This window comes from Lissotriton helveticus, chromosome 6 (assembly GCF_964261635.1).
Source record: "Lissotriton helveticus chromosome 6, aLisHel1.1, whole genome shotgun sequence".
NCBI classification, from domain to species: Eukaryota; Metazoa; Chordata; class Amphibia; order Caudata; family Salamandridae; genus Lissotriton; species Lissotriton helveticus.
In genome coordinates, this window is record NC_136067.1 from 2,126,161,777 (window position 1) to 2,126,184,075 (window position 22,299).

At 47.4% G+C, this 22,299-nt stretch overlaps 1 long non-coding RNA gene across 1 annotated transcript in view; it reads left to right on the forward strand.

Moving 5' to 3' along the window:
- The window catches only part of LOC144762098 (uncharacterized), a 283,904-nt gene extending 262,247 nt beyond the window's left edge, over positions 1-21,657 (forward strand). Inside the window, exon 3 of the long non-coding RNA XR_013596047.1 lies at positions 18,760-21,657. This is a non-coding gene — a long non-coding RNA (uncharacterized LOC144762098). The remainder of the gene's footprint in view (positions 1-18,759) is intronic.
- Positions 21,658-22,299: the final 642 nt, after the last annotated feature.

The following is a 22,299-nucleotide window of genomic DNA, read 5'->3' on the forward strand; positions in this document are numbered from 1 at the left end:
TGAAACCTCCGGGTCTAGCCAGCGCTATATAAAACTCTTTAAATTAAATAAAATAAAAATAAAAGAGAGAGAATGAGACAGAGAGAGACAGACAGAGAGAGAGGGAGACAGATAGAGAGAGGGAGTGAGAAAGTCAGAGAGAGTGAGACAAAGGGAATCAGGGAGGGAGAGAGAGGGAGTGAGACAGTCTGAGTGAGACAGAGGGAGAAATAGGGAGAGAGGGAGAGAGGGAGAGAGGGGGGGAGAGGGGAAGAGAGGGGGAGAGAGGGGGAGAGAGGGGTAGAGAGGGGTAGAGAGGGGGAGAGAGGGGGAGAGAGATATGTGTATGCCAGGTCTGGTGGCTCAGTGGACGAAGGCGTCCGCTGCAGGGACCTGTGTTCAACCTCATGGTCACAGTTTTTTTGCTGCTCTAGCCCCGCCCCCACAGGTGCGGCCCTCGAACACATACCACACTGTAAATGTTGCCCCTGAGAGAAAGTTTGTGAGTACCCATGATCTAAAGCCAGCAATCTCAGTCTGTTAACTTCCATCACTACTCACAACAGTCAATGCCCCCTTGTCCCTCTCAACAGCATAAAGCGTTCATCCTCCACGCCCGGTTTCTAGGCCCGGCAACCACGGTTCTCACAGTGGTCAACCACCGCATCTCTCTGGCTCTGCCTCAACGGCCAATGTTGTATCTGTGTCTAGCAGTGACTGTCATTCGCCTCAGCAGTCAGCATTCACCCTTGGATAGACCCTCCAGGATTTCGCGATTTGCCGCAAAATCTGCACTTTTGTAAAAATGCCACAATTTTTATAAAAGCGCCCGCTAAATCGGCACTTTGTTCACTCACAATGACTTTGTTCACTCGCAATGACATGATTCTGGTATGAATCACCCTAGGTCCTCAGAAACTAACTGAGCTCGCGCTGGAGGCACGCGCCGGTATTTACCAGTCACGGAAGGGGCACACATTCCAAGGATGCGATCTTCAGGATTGCTGCTTAGGGACGAAAGCGCCAGCCTACCAAAGAACAGAATAGCAAAATAACACAAGACTGGGAAATATCAAAGAGACTGAAGTAGATACGGTTACGACCAGATGCAACGTGCTGAAAGAAAAATACTGAAATCAGAAGCGGTCTCTAGTCTGTTCTCATTTTTAAGGGAAATCTCGCACCTAGCTTCTTGTGCATTCTTATGTTTGGAGGACACATTGGATGTTCGAGTTAACTGTGTACCTGAACGATTGTATGTTACCAAAATAATGCAAATAAGCTTTTAATTTCTATTCAGTAGACTCACCATACTGTGATTACATGAATGTGCTTGGTGCCATAATACAAAGCTTACAATCTTGCAGAGGGAAAGATGTGAAGCCTAATGTTACTTTCGGCGGCGTGCCTCACATCTATAGTGCCGGTGCAGTAGCTTGCAAACTCCTCAGAGGGTCACAAGCCGCTATTACAAAATATAAAACTGTTATCAGTATAATGGACTCTGTCAGTGTTACTTGAATAATCTTTGAGTGTGCACCGAAGGTGAACGAAGGAAGGCATGTGATGGACAGAGAATGTGCAAACGTGTGCTGGGATGTGTGTCTGCAGCAGGAGACTGACTCCTCGATAAGCTGGCTTTTTATTGCTCACCCTTCATGGACTAATGGCCATACTTCCAAAGAGCACATGCATTTGGATTCAACCTGTAACAGGTTATTGGCAACTGGAGACCCAGAGAGCAAACTTGCCTTCTCCCCCCCTGCTAAGCACTCGTCTCTGGACAGTTTTTACCAACACTGCAAGCACCCATTATTTTTTTGTCATTGTCTTTTCGTGGCACATTTAGTGGCACTTCCATTTTTCTAGCATTCATCTTAATACTGTGTGGAGTTTGTTTGGGGCCCGCCTCACACTGAGCACGCGGCAGGCCCTGGCTGCCATATTTATTTTACAAATGTTTCTTTGTGGCTCGCTGCGTACCCAGAGTGTGTCGGGCCCCGGGGGGCATTGCTTTTGGGGCATTTATTCATTAACATGTTTATGTCCTATATGTAGCCTTGAAGCCAAAGTGTCTAAATTGTAAATAAACCAAATATAAATAGCTTCATGTTGTTAAATAACTAAAAAACAAAGATATGTGTTTGTTGTAGGAAAAATGGTCAAATAAAATGCTGCATAACTGCCGCTAAATTTCCATATTTGTGCCGCTAAATTTCCATTTATGTGCCGCTAAATTTGCTAATCCATGCTGCTGTATCCTGGGGGTCTGCTTGGAGTGGCCGTTACCAGTTCAAACTACCACAACCATCGCACACTCAACATAACACAAACCACTGCTATGTGCCAGTAGGGCGGACAGCCACTGTTCTCCTCTCCCCCACCTCTCAAACCTCAGTACTCCTCCTCCACCCCAGAGCAGAAGCACCCCCTTACCTCACAGCTCCCTGAGGAACTGTGTTCCTAGCTTCAACTGTTACCGTTCTGCCCTCCCTCGACCCTGCCACTACTCTATCCTCACCAATCAAGTCTTTAATTGTGCAATCACTAACAAAAACAAAAAAAAGCAAAGGACTATTTACAGAGCATACTTGGGACGTCTGATCTGGCTATTTCGGCATGGGGACAGGAATAACAAAAAACATTAAAAGAAGAAATAAATAGAATTGGACCAATTCAGCTGCTGAAACAGGAATGAGTTTGAAAACAAACTCCAATACTGTCACCCATGGTCGCCTGATGTCAGGGCTAATTTTGTTTCCAAACACAGAAATATAGTTTCTCTGCTTCGCCATGCCCGGCACACTTCTGCCCGTCCGGAACAGTTTCTTCTGCAAATGAGCGGTCTTTGGGCCTTCATGGCAAATCTATTGCCGGCACTTCTACACGACAGCAAATATTAAAACATGCACACTAAAAAAATAAAAAAAAATAAAAAGTAAACCTACAGTGTAACAACCAAGTAAAGGGGCCGGTAGCCATGGGAGGAGACAAATGACGACATAGCCGTACTAGGAGGGACTAACAAGCCTATTAAGGAATCAAACACCAGCATGTACAAAGGACAAAGACCCAAGCCAATGAAAAATATGGGCGGGGCTTCTCCTCCGTATTTTACTAACATTTCGCCAGAGCAGCGCTTGTGTGCTGGCTCAGGCTCGACCTAAAAAAAAACCTCTAAACGGAGCTGCTAGCCATATTATATGTTTTCTTCATAGATCGGCCAGTACCGTCAAATGATGCAACTTTGAGATCCTTATGACAAATTATAACTTACAAAAGTACTTTTTACTTAGTAGAAATAAACTGAATATTACAATTACTAGGTTAATTAAATTATTGGCAAGGAACGGCAAAACAGCAGGAAGATGTCTTTGTGTTTACTCACCAGAGAATTCCTCATTAAGCATTAAATGCTGTATTGGCATTGTGTGCCCTTATGGTTTTCTTTTTGCAAGTTTCTTATTGGTATCTTGTGTACAGTGAATGAAAAAACACACAGATACCAAACAATGAGCACTGGTGGCTGCAATGCTCTAAATTGAAACTTTCATGACTGCCATCCTCTCTTTGTGGTGTAAAGTGGACTCTGGCCTCTGGTAGAACAGTCTCCAGCCTTCAAGTACTATATATTTGTATAACTTGTATTCATTCCCTTCTTTGTGCTCTATTCATTTTGTCCCAGATTTAGTAGTGTGTCTCCGGACTCTCCCTCTTACCAACCCCAATCCCTACAGGACCTTCTCGCCTCTGTGCCCCCTTCATCTTCTAGGATACTTAGCAGTGCCATTTTAGGACTTGATTAGATCAGGCTGCCTCAATCTGTTCTGCACATAGTTACCATTCCCTCCCAGAAAGGCTGGATAAGTCTACAGTGCCAGATCATGTGGACTAAATCCCCTTGCTTTATTTGACATCTGAGGCAGGATGGGCCAGGGCAATGCTGCATCACCACAGCAGTGGTGGGGTTAAAGAAGCCCTATGAAAAGAAGTATTTTAATTGTATTAAACAACACTTGGTAGAAGGCTTCGCTTATCTAGGCACCATCAGCACTAAAGTACTTTCTTCATCTTCCAGGGCACCCAGATCACCTCACATGCCCCCCCAGCTTATTGACCATGTCTGGGATATATACGATGAGGATCTTATATGTTGCAGATATTCCGCCTCGCCAGTAGACTAAAGGTGGGAACCTCTTTGATGCTAGGTAAATATAGTATAATGTCACGTCGGAGCTGCAGATAGCAAACAAACGGTAACTGCAAGAGCCCAAATCTCTGCATAAATGTTACCTAGTTTGAGGTGGAGATTTCACCTATAGTAGAAGCAAGGTGGCCCCAATCTTTAAAATCGCTTAGGCTAATGAATAGTGGAAAATGGAATGTATGTCATAGAGACAAAAGGTAAAATATTGCATATTATAATGTCGTGTTGAAATTGTGCAGGCCATTTGGTGATTTTCATTATAACTAAGGCTCTGTGTTTTCTGGTTTTACTGACTTTTTGCAGATATATTCTGTCTGTATTTATTATTAAAGGAGGAAGAATACTGAAAATTATGTTTCCTGTGAGGGACTCTCCGTGCTGTTTTCCAAGAATTCCAAAACAACAGCTAAACAGATAGACTGCATGGGGAGTTGAAAAACAGGACAGGATTTCCTTAAATACAGGCATATGTTAAGATATTATTGCAGTGTAATGCTAATATTTACTTGTGGGTGTAGAATGTTGTTATATTTGGCTGCTTAATTTGCTAAAACATAACAGGCATCAAAGTATAAATGCACGTTTATCTGTTAAATAAATGCTGAAATGTGCCATTAAATGACTATTCTGAAAACACAAAATAGATATGGGTAAATAGCAAATAAAATGGTAATAAATAAATATGGATAAATATAGATGGAAACAATAAAAAATACCATTAAACCAGGAGCATTTATTATTACCTATGGCAATGTCAATAATGTCAAATTTAAACTGAAGATTTTTCACCCTGTATTGGCATTCGTGTTTGAAATTGTTTTCAATTTACTTTTTCTGTCTGCTTTCCTCTTATCTGCAATATTCCATTTGTCAGCCAGTAGGGGGCTCTATAACCCTGCTTTAGGTATTTCCAGTGTTTCATATACATTCAAAGTAATCCCTACAAAAGTCAAAAGAAAACCTTCAAACCAAAACAACAATGTTCAAAGTCAAAAGGCACTTAACACATAAGAGGGGAGAGGGCCAAACGATTACACTCTACCACCACGAGCCCCCAAAGATTCTCACGTGCATACACAAGGGTGGCGGAGAGCAAAAGACAACACTTATAACAAAGCAGACAAACTCATCTGTTTGAAAAAACTACCCTCACTCACATACCGAAGTATGTGACATGCTTCATCATAGGGCCTGCTTACAATACACCCTGGTGTAGCCACACACAGGGCGGAGCATAAGGGAGGGGAAAAAAATAATAATAAATTCCACACAACACAACGTACAACAGTGGAACTTACAATATAAAACACATAACATATAATGTGTGAAGACAGTGCCAATCACCAAGTGGCTCCATAGAATGGTGCGACAGAAAAAGTGCAGTTAATTGGAAGTGGTTAAAACTGGTTTATGGGTACCAACCAAACCATTTTTATTATTCTCAGGTTCCCCCACCAGGATTAAAAAGAAAAAGGATGGGTAATGTCTTCGTGAGAAAATGAGGTTTCTCAAGACTACCCTCCTATTACTGCTGTGGTCAACATGTTTCGACCGACTTACTGTGCCTCAAAAGGTCACCCCGGTCTTCTTCAGGACTGATGTCGCTTCCAGTACCACTTATGGCCCCACCGCATTTCGGTTATTGTGCCTTGAAGTACAAGCCGGTCTGCCTAGATCCTAGCTCTTCTTGTCACGTGTGGAGAATGTTCCCAATAGTCAGGGAGAACATTCACTCGTAAAGGAAAAAAGAGATAGTATAGGCATGCTATACTCATAAGTAATCTCTTCTCATCCCCATATTTCAAAAACATCTGAGATCATCTGTTAGAGTTCCCTGTGTTCTCATTCGGGTCAATGAGGAGAATGTACACCCCTTTCCCTTTTAACCCGGGTCTCTTAATCGTCCCTCGGGTCTCAAAATTCAACATACTCATTAAGTAGTAATGCCAATATTTACATAAAAACGCTGTATGTGTCCATATCCACCATAGGTCATCTTGATTCTCCCAAAACACATACATCTCCCAATCATATCGTTTGAAGAATAGGGCGTAAAAAGTTGACCCCGCCTCAGTACTCACCGAGTTTATGTAATATATAAACCCGAACTGATGTCCGGCAGGAGGTTATCCCAGGAACACAACCTATATCACATTGATAGAAAAAGGAAATAGGAGAATATAGCAATGAGCCCCCGTTTCCAGAAAGTCGGATTCATCGTCTAGTCCGTGCCGATGGCCACACACCTGCATATTCACATATTAATGACCCTTAATGCCTTGTGTCGCTATCCGTGATTACCCTTCCCCCTTTCCCTCTCTCTCTCTCTGCTTCTCCCCCTTCCACTCTACCAACTCCTTACTGTTTCGTAGGGCTGCCCTGCCAAATCGGCCTGCTCTCCGAAACACTGTGAAGATGGCGTCCGCGCGGTGTTCGCAAGCTTAAATGGCATAATCCCTTCCTACATTACGTTCCCTGACGTCCCACGTGAGCGGCGGCCCAGAGTGTCATAACGTACTGGGAGGATCGGGAATGGGAATGATGGGAGATGTAGTTTCCCCATATTGCCGATGAAAGGAATATAAATACGCCAGCATAAAAGGGGGAGGCAAGAAATGAAAATTATTTAGAAAAACGAAACAGTGTGCAGTCAATGGGCGATATTGTGAGTTGGTCTTGTGTTTCATTATTAATAAAGAAGAATTAAAATCGCTAAGTGGTGATTGGGGGGCCTCACATACCGCTATTGGGAGATGCGGAATGCCATGAGAGCGAGTTCATGTAAAGTAGAAGTATTGGAGGGCAAAATACCGCTATTGCGAGGTGCGGAATGCCATGAGAGCGAGTTCATGTAAAGTAGGAGTATAGGAGGGCAAAGTATAGTAAGAGGCACCATAAGTAATTAACTAGAGGCAACAAGGGTCACTCCTATGGATATTAAATATGAGTAGGGGAAAAAAATGAGTAATTACGCTAAGTGGCGGATGGTGGGTGTGTCCATCCACTAACATAAGAGGCAGAAGGGAATGCTGGACAGATAATATATTCAGTAAGGAACAATGAGTAATTCAAGTATTTCATACTCCAAATTAGATCTTTGCTAGCTTCTTAGTGACTGCCATGGTATGTCATCGTTTAACCAAACTAGGTGACTCTTAAGCCGATAGACCCACTTTTGTTCACGAAGTAATAGGGTTCTCTGTTCATCCACCTGGTGTCTCCCTAGTGGTACTCTTTCAATGACAGTCCATTTGAGATCTTCTATACTATGTCCCTGTTCTAGGAAGTGTGCTGTGAGTTTGGTATTACTTTTGCCGCATCTAATGGTGCTGCGATGTTCTGTAATTCTTGTCCGCACCTTCCTGCTCGTCATCCCTACGTACATTTTTTTACAGGGACAGGTGATCAAGTAAATTACCTCCTGGGAATTACAATTAGTGTGAGATCTTTGTTCCCAGGGTGTTTGGAGTCCAAGGTCAATTCACTGGGTATTGCAGGTAAGGTGGCATACGCTACATGAGCCACACCGCGTGTGACCCATTAATCGCGGTGTGGCCTGCCATAGTGGTAGTGTTCCTCATGCCAGTCAGGTCCCTAGGTCTTGTGTGTATAAGGAGATCTTTCAGGTTCTGGCTCCGCTTGAAAGAAAAAAGTGGTTTTTCTATGCTCAGGCCCCCTGAGTATAGTATTTTCCAGTTTCTCAGTACTAATCGTCTAACCTGTTGCGATGCTGTGTTAAAGGTAGACACAAACGCTGGTTTGTTAGATTGGGGTCTGATGGTTTTGGAAAGCAGGCAGTCACGATTGGAATTAAACGCCCTCTTTCTGGCTCTTTTGATGACCCTGGAAGGATACCCTCTCTGTTGTAGTTTCTGCGTCAGGGTTTCGGATTCCACAATAAAATCAGTTCTATCCGAACAGTTCCGACGTGTTCGGAAGAACTGACCAACCGGCAAGTTTTCCAGTGAAGATCAGGGATGGAAACTTTCAAAAGCCAACAAGGCATTTTTGTCAGTTGGTTTATGGAATACCTTGGTTTTTAGAGCACCCTCACTAGGCTCTATCACTAGGTCCAGAAAGGGGAGGCTGGTCTTGGTAACAGTGGACGTGAAGTGTAGGAACGGATTCTGATATTTTAGCCATTTTAAGAAGCGTTCGACTGATGTTCTGTCGCCTCTCCAAATCACCAAGACGTCATCAATGTAACGTCGCCACATCCGTAATTTGGTACGTACTGTCTCTGCCAATGGTTTTTGGCCGTGCTGTACAGCGTGCCCGTCGCAGAACACTGTGGATAAAGCTTGTGATGGTTCCTATGTGTCCTCGTTCCCTGGATGTCTATGCTAATATCTGGAATGCTGTGAGTTAATGATGTAATAGATTATTGGGGTGTGGTTCTCAGCGGAAGCTAGGAGGTGGGGACAGTTGGAGGGAGGAAGGAGATATGACAAGGTCTACTTGACACAAAATAAAGAAGTATCTGAAGACTGTTGAGTGAGGGCCCTGCCCTCTAACTTTAACATTTTGACGACTTGATAGCTTGCATAAATAAGATTCTGGTGGCAGCTAGGAGCCATTTCGGGCAGGAGAGGAGGCCTGTATTAAGATGGAAGATGGCCTTGTGACCATGGAGGACTAGTTTTGGGTAGGTAGACCTCAAATATCTGTAGTGACCTGGGTCAAGGGGCACTGAGACCCTTCACCCGACCATGGGGAGGGGACAGAGACCAGACACGACTTCTGATCAGGGAGTGGGGAGGGATCATTACTGGACACGAGGGCAAGGAGAAAGGACGTACATTTGGGCACAGCAGAGAAACCAATAAAGAGTCACGTGAGCACCTACCTGTCTCTGCGTGGGTCATTCCAAAGATACGACAACTGGTGACGATCAGGTGGGATGAGGAATCAACATCAGAAGCGTGCAGCCCCTTGATAATGTCCAAATGGAACCAGGAGCCCACTCTGGTCCGCCGACCATGGGAGCTCATCTGGCTCAAAGAAGACGAAACCAGGAGCCTACCCCAGTCTGTGCACCCCCAAAAGAAGACGTGAAATCAGGAGCCCACCCCGATCGCGAGGAAAGCGGAGCCAGGAGCCTACCCTGGTCTGTGCACCCCCAAAAGACGCAAAATCAGGAGCACACCGCGATCGCGAGGAAAGCGGAGCCAGGAGCCTACCCCAGTCTGTGCACCCACAAAAGAAGATGCGAAATCAGAAGCCCACCCCGATCGCGAGGAAAGCGGAGCCAGAAGCCTACCCTGGTCCGTGCACCCCCAAAAGACACGAAATCAGAAGCCCACCCCGATCGTGACGAAAGCGGAGCCAGGAGCCCATTCTGGTCCGCGTGCTGGTGCCTGCATTGGGAGCCCACCCCGGTTGCATCAAGTGAGGTGAGGTGAAGGGGAGGCAAGGAAAGCACCTAAGCCCGAAGGAAGCCGACTGCTGACTGCCGAGCTGAACATGGATTGGAAACACTTACCACATATGATCAGAACAAAGACAACACCATTCACCCAACACACCCTTCACAGGGGAGTCTGTTAGCATGGAGGCAAGTGCTTCAGCGCCCAGCAGAGGGGTAGGAAGCGCTATATCTTACAATGCAATACACAGAGAACTGCAATTGACCCCCTCTGCATGAAATGCAAAATACCACCCCAAAGTCCATGATAATTCCGCCTCTTGACTCGGTCTGCTACACTCTCCAAATGGCCCTTCAGTGGAAATGGATCGCTAAAGGTCACTCCTCCACCCAGCAGAGGGGTAGGAAGCGCTGTATCTGACAATGCAATACACAGAGAACTTCAATTGACCCCCTCTGCATGAAATGCAAAGTCCATGATAACTCCGCTCTTAGACTCTGTTAAACTCCCCAAAGGACCGTTCAGTGGAGAGGGGTCGGTGAAGGTCACTCCTCCAGGAGGCTGTCTGTCAGACTCCCCAAGTGACCCTTCAGTGGAGAGGGGTAGGTGAAGGTCACTCTTCCAGGAGGCTCTCATCACGGTGCTATAGTCGGCTGTAAACACCCTGCAGCCTCCCTCACCATGCCCCCCGAGTGACCCTTCAGTGGAGAGGGGTGGGTGAAGGTCACTCCTCCAGGAGGCTGTCTGTCAGACTACCCCAGTGACCCTTCAGTGGAGAGGGATCGGTGAAGGTCACTCCTCCAGGAGACTCCCCGAGTGACCCTTCAGTGGAGAGGGGTCGGTGAAGGTCACTCCTCCAGGAGGCTCCTCGAGTGACCCTTCAGTGGAGAGGGGTCGGTGAAGGTCACTCCTCCAGGAGACTCTCCTCACGGTGTTATAGGCGGCTGTAAACACCCTGCAGCCTCCTTCACCATGGCCTCCTCAAGTGAGCCTTCAGTGGAGAGGGGTGGGTGAGGGTCACTCCTCCAGGAGGCTCCTCGAGTGACCCTTCAGTGGAGAGGGGTCGGTGAAGGTCACTCCTCCAGGAGGCTCCTCGAGTGACCCTTCAGTGGAGAGGGGTCAGTGAAGGTCACTCCTCCAGGAGACTCTCCTCACGGTGTTATAGTCAGCTGTAAACACCCTGCAGCCTCCTTCACCATGGCCTCCTCAAGTGACCCTTCAGTGGAGAGGGGTGGGTGAAGGTCACTCCTCCAGGAGGCTGTCTGTTAGACTCCCCAAGTGAGCCTTCAGTGGAGAGGGGTGGGTGAAGGTCACTCCTCCAGGAGGCTCCTCGAGTGACCCTTCAGTGGAGAGGGGTCGGTGAAGGTCACTCCTCCAGGAGACTCTCCTCATGGTGTTATAGGCGGCTGTAAACACCCTGCAGCCTCCTTCACCATGGCCTCCTCAAGTGACCCTTCAGTGGAGAGGGGTGGGTGAAGGTCACTCCTCCAGGAGGCTGTCTGTCAGACTCCCCCAGTGAACCTTCAGTGGAGAGGGATCGGTGAAGGTCACTCCTCCAGGAGACTCCCCGAGTGACCCTTCAGTGGAGAGGGTGTCATATCGTTATGCCTGACCTCTGTCCAGGGACAGGACAGGCGAGTAGGAAGGGGAGGGACAGGAAACGGGGAACCGGAACTAGGGGAACAAGTTAGGCAGTTGAAGGCTGTTAGCCGATGAATAAAGAAGTGTACTTCTATGCTCCGACTCCTGAGTCTGATTTAAAAGGGTGCATGCGACAATGGCGACGAGGGTGGGATCACCACACACCTACTGACAGAAGAACGCAGCCCAGCCGTCTGTGCACGGCCCGACCAGCGAGTTTGCAGCCCGTCACCCGGCAGCGCAAAAGAGCGCGAAAAACAGAGACCGGCGTCGGGAGCTGCCAAGAGCGAGTGCACTGGCACGAAAGCGTCACCCACACGAGGACAGCCGCGCAGCCAGCCGTCTGTGCACGGCCCGACCAGAGAGTCTGCAGCCCGTCACCCGACAGCGCAAAAGAGCGCGAAAAAACAGAGACCGGCGTCGGGAGCTGCCAAGAGTGAGTGCACCGGCAAAGAAAGCGTCACCCACACGGGGACAGCCGCGCAGGCAAGAAGTCCTTGCCCCACATTGAGCGCGACCGTGGGGAGTCCCAGGCACCGAGCGGTGCGAAGCGGACGTGAGAGACACGCCATTCCGCGAAGAGACGCGAAGGAGCAGGCAACACAGGGGTGAGTCCCGCCTCGCAGCGAAGAAAGTGCATGATTGTGGCAGTCAGGCAGAGCAAAGATAACCAGAAGGGAATCAAGGCCCGACAGTGCAGCGTCCCAAAAGGCGGCCATTTTGAGGTCAGGCGCTGGCCATAAGATAACCCACGACCTAAGCACGGCAGCCATTTTGAAGTCAGGCGCCATTCATTTCAGCCCACGAACCACAGTATCAAAAGAGCGGGAAGCTCCCAACTGCCAGAGCCCAAGCCACCGAAGCTCACAAAGGGCGTGCACAAGCCACAATGTCTGATACTGACCCCACCAGCACTTCTGGAGGAACCGCTACAGCGGGCCCTGCAGCCCAAGCTAATGCAGTCATGATGCCTCACATGCACATGGGGATGCCCTACCTACGACCGCCAGAACCCCTGACACTGACACCAGGCAACAGCATGGGGCCCACGTGGAAGAACTGGAGCGAAGACTTCGAGGATTATATGACTGGGTCTCTGGTACAAGACCCCAAGCAGAAACTCATAGCCCTAAGAAACCTGATAGGCAAAGAGATAGCACAGATCATCAAAGAACTGCCAAATGCAAATACTGCACAATATGATGAGATAAAGGAAGCCCTTAACAGACGGTTTCTCCACAAGCGCAACGTGGACTACGAACGGTACACGTTCAGTCTAGCTGCCCAAGAAAAAGAAGAGTGCATGAGTGACTTTATTATGCGCATCAAAAGGTTGGCACGTCACTGCGAATTTGACAATTTCAACACAGAGGACGCGCTGCGACTCCGCATCATGGCTGGCTGCCAATCTGAGTCCCTACGCCGGCGACTCCTGAAGAAACAATATACCCTTGAAGAGATCGAGGAACTCACAAGAATCAACGACCAGGCAGAGGACCACGCGAAACGGATGGAGACTCATAAGTCTGATAGGAAAGAACAAGCCCTCCGGATGCAAGCGCACAAGGTTACCAGACACACGACAAGTTCCCACAGATCAAACAAGCCACCTCACTCCATGACCTCCCGGAGAACATCATCCAGACAAGAACCGCGACACAACAGATCCGGTAAATCAGCGCCCGCATGCTACAGGTGTGGTCAGGACTACCCTCATTCAGGACAATGTCCAGCGATTGGCCAGCAAGGCCACCGGTGTGGGAGAGACAATCACTTCGAGATAGCTTGTCAGGCCCAACAGTCAAAGCGCAGACCATCAAACTCTCGGCACGTCACACGAAACCATGCACGTGCTATAAAAGGGAGAGAAGGACGCTCTTCCAGCTCGTCGAAATCCAGTGCTCAATCAACAAGCCCATATCAATCACGAGGCCGATCTGTGAGCGCCCACCGCTCTCGAAATCAACCGACGAACTCCTATCGGTCACACAGGCCAGCATCCAGCGACTCGTCATCATCACACACGCCCGTGTCCCAAGACAGTGATGAGTATATCTGCATGGTGTCGGACCCTGACCTTTTGAAGCGATACCCAAAACTGGACATCAAGATTGGAGATCACCCGGCAAAATTCGTTCTTGAATCAGGAGCGTCATTGAACTACATCTGCGCACTTGAATATCACAACATGAAACCACGACCCAAACTAGAGCCAGCAGCTGTTTGCATATTCACGTGGATGTCAAGAAAGCCTTTGCCATGCCTGGGTCGTTTCCACACAACGCTATCATTTAAAGACCGAAAGATCCCTGCCTACATCCACGTGGTAGAAGGACCGGATGTGGCTGACTGTTTGCTCAGCCTGCCGACAGCTGAAAGGCTAAAATTAGTGGAACTTCTCTACATGACCGAAGACGCCCCTGACATCGTGGTAAAATTCCCAAACCTCTTCAAATGCTTAGGGAAGCTAAATCACTTTAAAGTAAAACTGCACATTGACGAACGTGTGACACCCATCGCTCAGCATCACAGGAAAGTACCCTTCCACCTACAGCAAGCTGTCGACGATGAGGTCCAAGACCTTTTACAAACGGATATCATTGACCGCACGTCAGGACCCACACCATGGGTATCACCAGTCGTGGTGGTTCCCAAAAAGGGACAAGACAACAAAGTACGGCTATGCGTGGACATGCGTGCGCCCAACACTGCCATCCGGGCCCCCATATAAGTGACATGATCACGCACCTCAATGGAGCTACAGTGTTCTCCAAGCTCGACCTTAATAAAGGTTATCACCAGCTAGAACTCCATGACAAGTCGAGGTATATCACGACATTCACCACACATCAAAGCCTCTTCCGCTACAAGCGTTTGAACTTTGGCATTTCATCAGCTGCCGAAATTTTCCAAGAGGCCATCCGGCGAGTCATACAAGGAATTCCCAATGCTTTCAACTACAGTGACGATCTACTAGTCTTCGGGAAAGACCAGACGGAACATGATACTGCTCTGGACAGGGTATGCCACGCTTTACTGAATGCTAACTTGACACTCAATGCCAGTAAATGCGAATTCCACAAGGACACCCTGAAGTTCTACGGTCACATCTTCTCCAGGGATGGAATGAAGCCTGACCCGGAGAAGGTATCAGCGCTTGCCGACACCCCGACACCCCAGGATGTGAGTGACCTCCGTTCGTTCCTTGGAATGGCGAGCTACTGCGCGCGTTACATCCGCAACTACGCCACAATCAGCTACCCACTACAAGAACTCACACATCAGGGTCAACCCTTCGAATGGTCCAACGCGTGTGAACAGGCATTCGTCGAGATCAAACATGCTGTTGGCTCGGCCATCAACCTCGCTTACTTCGACACAAAAAGGAGAACAGAAATCACAGTTGACGCCAGCCCGGTAGGTCTTGGCACCATCCTGGCCCAATACCGCGTGGACTCTGACCAGCGCCACATCATTGCGTATGCGAGTCACAGCCTCACAGACACTGAAAAAGCCTACTCCCAGCCAGAGAAGGAAAGCCTGGCAGTGGTGTGGGCATGCGAGCATTTCCACCTGTTCGTCTATGGTAAGCATTTTACAATCGTTACGGACCATCAGGCACTCCTCACTATCTTCGGCAATCCCAACGCCAAGATGCCGCCGCGTATCGAACGTTGGGGATTGCGTCTCCAGGACTACATCTATACCATCGTCCACAAGCCTGGGAAGGCCGAAAATCCAGCCGACTATATGTCCCGACACCCTCAACCCATCACTGGTGTCGCTCACTCCCTGGCTGAAGACTACATCCATTTTGTCATTGACGCTGCCTGCCCGCCTACAGTCCCGCTGGAAGCCATCCGAGATGCGTCGGCGCAAGATCCACTCGTGCAAAACGTCATGGCCCGCATCCGCACCAACTCCTGGCGTCATGTGAAGGACGCACCCCAGGACTCCGGACAAACCCTCCGTGAGCTTATAGCCTTCCAACATGTACAAGACGAACTCTCCATCAGTGACAATGGAATGCTTCGGAGAGGGGGGAGGATTGTAATTCCACACAAGCTACGCCAAGGGGTGATCAATCTTGCCCACGAAGGCCACAGAGGCATAAGCGCCACAAAGAAGACCTTGCGAGAACGCGTCTGGTTTCCCACGCTAGACCAGATGGTAGAATCAACCCTAAAAGACTGCATGACATGCCAGTTGGTAAGTCGCGAGGAACCACCTGCCCCGCTCCAGATGTCAGAACTGCCAGATGGAGTGTGGCAGCAGGTCGCCGTCGACTTCTTTGGACCACTGAGATCAGGACAATATATCATTGTCATCATGGACGAGTACTCTCGGTTCCCGTTTGCACACATGGTGTCATCCACTAGAGCAACGGCAGTGATTCCAGTACTGGACTAAATCTTCGCAGCCTGGGGAATCCCACTGCGAGTCAAATCTGACAACGGGCCCCCATTCAACGGCCGTGAGTTCACAGACTTCGCGGAACACCTTAATTTCAAACACCAGAAAATCACACCACTATGGCCACAGGCCAACGGCATGGTGGAACGTTTTATGGGGACACTAAAAAAGGCAATTCAGCAAGCTGAGTTAACACACCGAGACATTCAGCAAACCCTGAACGAAGTACTGCGGGCGTACCGCACCACACCGCATAACACTACCAATCAGTGCCCGGCCACTGTGATGCTGGGGAGAGCCCCCCGCACTCGACTACCCATGATGAGCAACATGCCTCAACCACGGACTGTAAACATCGATCATGACACCCTAGCTGAGATTGATCACGGAGAGAAACTCAAGATGAAAACATACGCTGATCGGCGCAGGCGCGCCAGGGACGTTGACATTCAGGAAGGAGACTGGGTGATAGTCCGGAGTGACCGGCGAACAAAGGCGGACAGTCGATACCTCGAGCACCCTCTCCGAGTAAGCAGACGAAAGGGAACCATGATCACAGCGAAGGCTGACCACAAGCAAATCACCAGAAATATATCACACTTCAAGAAATGCAATCCCAACAATCACCACGAGGCCCAATCGAGTCAAACCTCCACTGACTCAACGAGCCATAGTGACAACAGTGAGCAAGGTCATCGAAGCCCCCTGAGACTCAACAACAACACGGGTCATCGCATCAGAACACCAGAACAAGAGAGCTGTCCGAAACGTCAAATAAGAAGGCCAACGCGACTCATTGAAGAAGTGTGAGGGACGATGAGACTTTGTACAAAAGGGGGAGATGTCATATCGTTATGCCTGACCTCTGTCCAGGGACAGGGCAGGCGAGTAGGAAGGGGAGGGACAGGAAATGGGGAACCGGAACTAGGGGAACAAGTTAGGCAGTTGAAGGCTGTTAGTCGATGAATAAAGAAGTGTACTTCTATGCTCCGACTCCTGAGTCTGATTTAAAAGGGTGCATGCGACAGAGGGGTCGGTGAAGGTCACTCCTCCAGGAGACTCCCCGAGTGACCCTTCAGTGGAGAGGGGTCGGTGAAGGTCACTCCTCCAGGAGGCTCCTCGAGTGACCCTTCAGTGGAGAGGGGTCGGTGAAGGTCACTCCTCCAGGAGGCTCTCCTCACGGTGTTATAGGCGGCTGTAAACCCCCTGCAGCCTCCTTCACCATGGCCCCCCAGGTGGTACACCTCCCTCCCCGCCCAGGCATCCCTTGAGAGTCTGTGACTTGAACCCAAACCCTGCGCCCCCGGGGTCACTGCTTTGGGAGGCTTTGATTAACATATAATGACCCTGAGTCCAGCAGCGCCGGACAGACCGACAACAACAACCAGACCCAGGAGGAGACTCTGTGAGAGGAGATGAAAGCGGCGGCCAGACGACGGGGCGAGAGGAATATTATCACAATCATTTTCATATAAACACACTCAGTGATTGTTGTAATGTTAATTATTACAGTTGTTAAGTATGTTGTCCATTTCTATTGAGTACACGTCACGACTGTCATCTCCGAATGTTCGGAGAGGATATAAGTGACGTCATCGCTGTCATCTGGCAGATGCCATGATCACTCCTTAGTGACTGCGTCCCTTCTGTTGGCTCCCTGTAGGCCCTTTATCTACATTAATAAAAGTTAATATAACTTATCAACATTAGCCTATTTCATTCTTGAGCCCCCACAACAATTGGCGACGAGGACGGGATGACGACATGGGCCCACGGGTAATGCATGTCTCGAGTGAAGTGTCGCGGTGCTGATTGATGAGTCACCGCGGAGTTGGCAGTAACGAGATATGAAGGGATGTGGATTTTCAAAATAAAAGAAACGAAGTAAGTGCATCGGTGTTATAGAGGAATTAAGTCTGCAGGCGTAAGTGCGCTGAGGAGACCAGTCAGCTGTGCAAAGGCTGCCGGCGTAAGCGCGCTGAGGAACCCTGCCCGCTGTGCGAAGATTGCCGGCGTAAGCGTGCTGAAGAACTTTGACTGTTGGGCAAAGGCTGCCGGCCTAGTGCGCTGAGGAACTCTGTCAGCTGTGAGAGGCCGCCGGCGTAGAGCGCTGAGGAACCCTGTCAGCTGAGCCGCGTGAAGCATGCCGGGAAGTGAAGGCACGGCATCGATGTAATCATTGAATGCTAGCCTGAGACGTCAGCAAGCGTCAACAACGTGCGGCCATTTTGGAAAAAACGAAATACCTCCAAACATACCGATGCCCATTCGAATTACATAAAGTGACAAATGCTGTGTTTTTAACTTTGAAAAGGCATCGCGGAAAGTAAATCATTTAGAGGAAAATACATATAACTGATTTTTTGTGTATAAATTAACAAATACGTTTAAAACAGTATAAGCCAGAAGAATAATTTAAGGATAAATAAGAGGCTAGGAGTAAATAACCAAGGCAACAATTTAAGCAACTTATGAGGCAGAAAGGGAATTCTGTCAATAAAAAGTATAAAAAAACAAAAGAAAGGTATTCAAGTAAAAGATTTGGAAGTAAATATGGCACAGAGCAATAACATATGTGTACCACCACTTTTTCTTGATGAGCCAGGAAAACCCACCATGAAGTGGAAGAAATGGATTAGAGCGTATGAAAATTACATTGTGTCCATAGACGGAAAGGGATATGATGCTGAGAGGAAATGCTCATTATTGTTTGGTCTTTTAGGAAAAGCTGGGCAGGAAGTGTTCGATAGCTTGCCTGAGTATGAGAGCCCCCCAGGAAGTTTTGTACCATTAAACGAATACCAGGAAGCCGTAAAAAGACTTGAGGTACAATTTGATGAAGAAAGCAACATGATGGTTGGGAGGCACAAGTTTGCGTTAAGAAAACAGCACGAAGGGGAAACTATTGATGAATATATAGCATGTTTACGTGTCCTTGCAAAAGAATGTGAATTTGAGGACATGACTGATATTTACATCAGAGACCAAATTGTATTTTATTGCTATACAAAAAAGGTGCAGGAAAGGCTGCTGGCGTGTAAAAAACCGACATTACAAGAGGTCGTTGACATTGCAAAAGGAATAGAAAGGTCAATGGTGTCTACTAAAGAGTTGTCAAATGCTAGTAGTAACACTAATGTATTTTATCTACAGGACAAAAGAAAAAGGGAGAGCAAAAGTTATGAAAAAAGTTGGAGTGAGAGAAAGGTAGGAGGTAAACAATTAAGTTGTTTTAGGTGTGGCTCAAAAGAGCGTTTGGCAGATTGCAAAACATGTCCTGCAATAGGTAAGAAATGTTTAAAATGCAAACAATTTGGTCACAACACAGCCCTATGTAAGACTAAACAAATGTACAGTAATGTAAATGTTAATACTGTGGTTGACTATGATGAAGAAATGTGTGCAAGCATAATTTTATATGTAGAAATGGTAGATGGGAAAATTAAAGGACCTATTGGAGATGCCAAGATTGGTGACATTGAGCTGCAATTCACGGCTGACTCAGGATCACCAATCACAACTATTTCAGACAAAATGTTTGAGGAAAAATGGCAAAGTGTAAGTTTGGTAGAATCTGATGTGAACCCAAAGGCTTTTGGGGAAAAAGACATAAATATGCTAGGATATTTTTGTGACACTGTTACATTTAGAGGCAGAATGATAAGAACAAAAATCTATGTAGCAGAAAAAGGAAGGATCTTAATTGGGTGGAGAGACTTGGCGAAATTAGGAGTTTTACTAAGACCAGGTGCAAAAGACCCAATAGTTTTAAGCGAAGATTGGGTAAACAGTGTATGCATAGAAGACAATCAGGATAGTATTAGGCAAACCATAGAAAAGTACCAGGATGTTTTCAAGGACGAAATAGGGTGTGTCAAAGGTTTTACACACGAGATAAAACTAAAAGGTGACGCTGTTCCTAGTAAACATAAGGTGAGAACCATCCCATTGTCAATAAAGAAAGAATTCAAAGAGGTTCTGGTTAAATTGAGCAATGAAGGCGTAATCGAAGAAGCTGATGAGTCTGAGTGGGTTTCAGCTATAGTGGTTTCCCAAAAGAAAAAAACAGGTGAATTAAGGTTATGTGTAGACCTCAGAAGTTTAAACAAAAACATCATAGTAAACTGCCACCCACTCCCAAGGATCCAAGATATATTGCAATCAGTCACTGGTTCAAAATATTTCACCTTAATTGACTTGAGAGCTGCATACCACCAGGTATGCCTAACAGAAAATTCAAAGAACCTAACAACATTTGTCACACCATTTGGTGCATACAGATACATCCGCCTGCCATTTGGTTTAGCTTCTTCATCAGGCGTTTTTCAAAAGTTGATGGACATCTTATTTTGTGGAATGAAGGGGGTCGAAGCATTCCAAGATGACATTCTGTAACAACAGACGTGGTGATAAAATTCTTGGAAAAAATCTTTGCAAGTGAAGGGCAGCCTAAAATTTTTGTCTCTGACAATGGTGCTCAGTTAATTTCGCATAAAATGACAGAATTCTTAGCAAACGCTGGAATCAGACAGGAGAAGACACCTTTGTATAGCCCAAAAAGTAATGGTCAGGTGGAGAGAGTAAATAAATTCATCAAAGAAGGCATTCAGTCTGCCATCGCATCAAAAAGATGTGTGAAAGAGTTCATTAGGGAGAAAATAAATGCGTATAATAATACGCCCAACGAAACAACGAAATATACACCTTTTTATCTGATGAGAGGTACAAAATGTAACTCTATACTTACGCCTAAGTTCAGGGAATGGTACATTGAAGAGATTAATTCTGATGAAATAAATGACAGTGAAATCAAAGTCAAAGAGCGCATTGTAAACAAACAAGAAAGAACCAAGAGATATTCAGACATGGTGAATAGAGCCTAAGAAAAAAACGTGAAACCAGGTGATTGGATTTTAATAAGAAAACCCACCGTAGTCTCTAAGGGAGAGACTAAATTCAGTGAGCCAGTGGAAGTGAGCGAAACTAAAGGTGGGGCAGTTTTTGCTAAAGGGAAAGGATGGTGGAGCAAGGATGATATTGTAACATTGAAAAAAGGGCAGGAAAAGATCATATTAAGAAACATGGAAGATGAAGAGGAAAGGTTGGACGAGAGCATACTTGAGTGGGATAATGTGTCAGGCAACGAAAGATATTCAAATATTGAGGATAGCAACAAATCTTCTGTGAACAAAGGAGAGAGAGCAGGGGGTTCTATGACAAGGACAAATGCTAGGATTGATGACAATGATAGTCCAGAGACACTACAACCTAATGAGCGTGATAAAACTCTCAATGTTTCAATGACGGACAATGAGTGTCCTAGTACCTCAGGTGTTCAGTCAAAATGTGGGAGAGCTGTCAGAATCCCCAAACGCTTTGCGGACTATGTAATGGAATGAAAATGTAAACAATTATATGTAAATGTAAATGTACATGTATTTATATAGCGCAAATCACCGACACGGTATCTAAGCGCTTGCTTAGGGAACCCGTCCTGGTATTCCCCTGTGAGATACCCCGGCAGGGTATCCACAAGGTGAAAGCCAGGCATCCCGCCGCGAGGGGCCGTAAGGGAGATTAAGCAAGCTATTGCCCAGAGTCGCAGAGTGTGACCCCGTGAGTCGAGTAGGCACCGGAGCGAGAATTATCGAGTCCGTGGAATTTTAGAGCCCGAGACCCGCCGAGGCGGGGAATCGAACCCTGGTCCACGGCCGATCTCAGCTTCCGGGTCTGCCGCCTCTAACCACTGAGCCACACTTCTCCCTCTATATATCGTACTTGTGTTTCTGTTGGGGAAAAAGGGAGATGTTGTAATATTAATTATTACAGTTGTTAAGTATGTTGTCCATTTCTATTGAGTACACGTCACAGACTGTCATCTCCGAATGTTCGAAGAGGATATAAGTGACGTCATCGCTGTCATCTGGCAGATGCCATGATCACTCCTTAGTGACTGTGTCCCTTCTGTTGGCTCCCTGTGGGCCCTTTATCTACATTAATAAAAGTTAAAATAACTTATCAACATTAGCCTATTTCATTCTTGAGCCCCCACAACAGTGATGACGCCTCACTCACCCTGCGCGGGGATCCTGCTCTTCACTGCAGCAGCAACGCCCGGGGGTCAGGCAGAAGCTGTCCAGGACACCCACTGCACATAGTGCGGCTGCGCATATCTATGCGCATGCGTGCAAACACGGGGGGTGTTAAGACAGATGGGGCGGGTCTATTGTTAGTGCACCGGTGTACTATCGATAGAGCCACCCCATCTGTCTTTACACCCCCGCGTTTTATGCGCATGCGTGGAAACCCCATGTCTTGGCTGCATGTATTTTGAAGCACCCCACTCTACTGCCCGTGTACTGCGCATGCGTGTGATTACACGCATGCGCTTTCAAGATCCAGCGGCGAACACTGCTCCTGCTCGAGCAGCGTTAACCCCATAGCTGCCAGCCAAGGCCTGCAACTGAAAACAGAGCAGAAGGGAGTCAGGCAGCGGCTGCACAGCTCTCAGACACAGGAAACTAAAGGCAGAGGGCACAGGCAGCTGAAAACAGAGCAGAAGGGAGTCAGGCAGCGGCTGCACAGCTCTCAGACACAGGAAACTAAAGGCAGAGGGCACAGGCAGCTGAAAACAGAGCAGAAGGGAGTCAGGCAGCGGCTGCACAGCTCTCAGACACAGGAAACTAAAGGCAG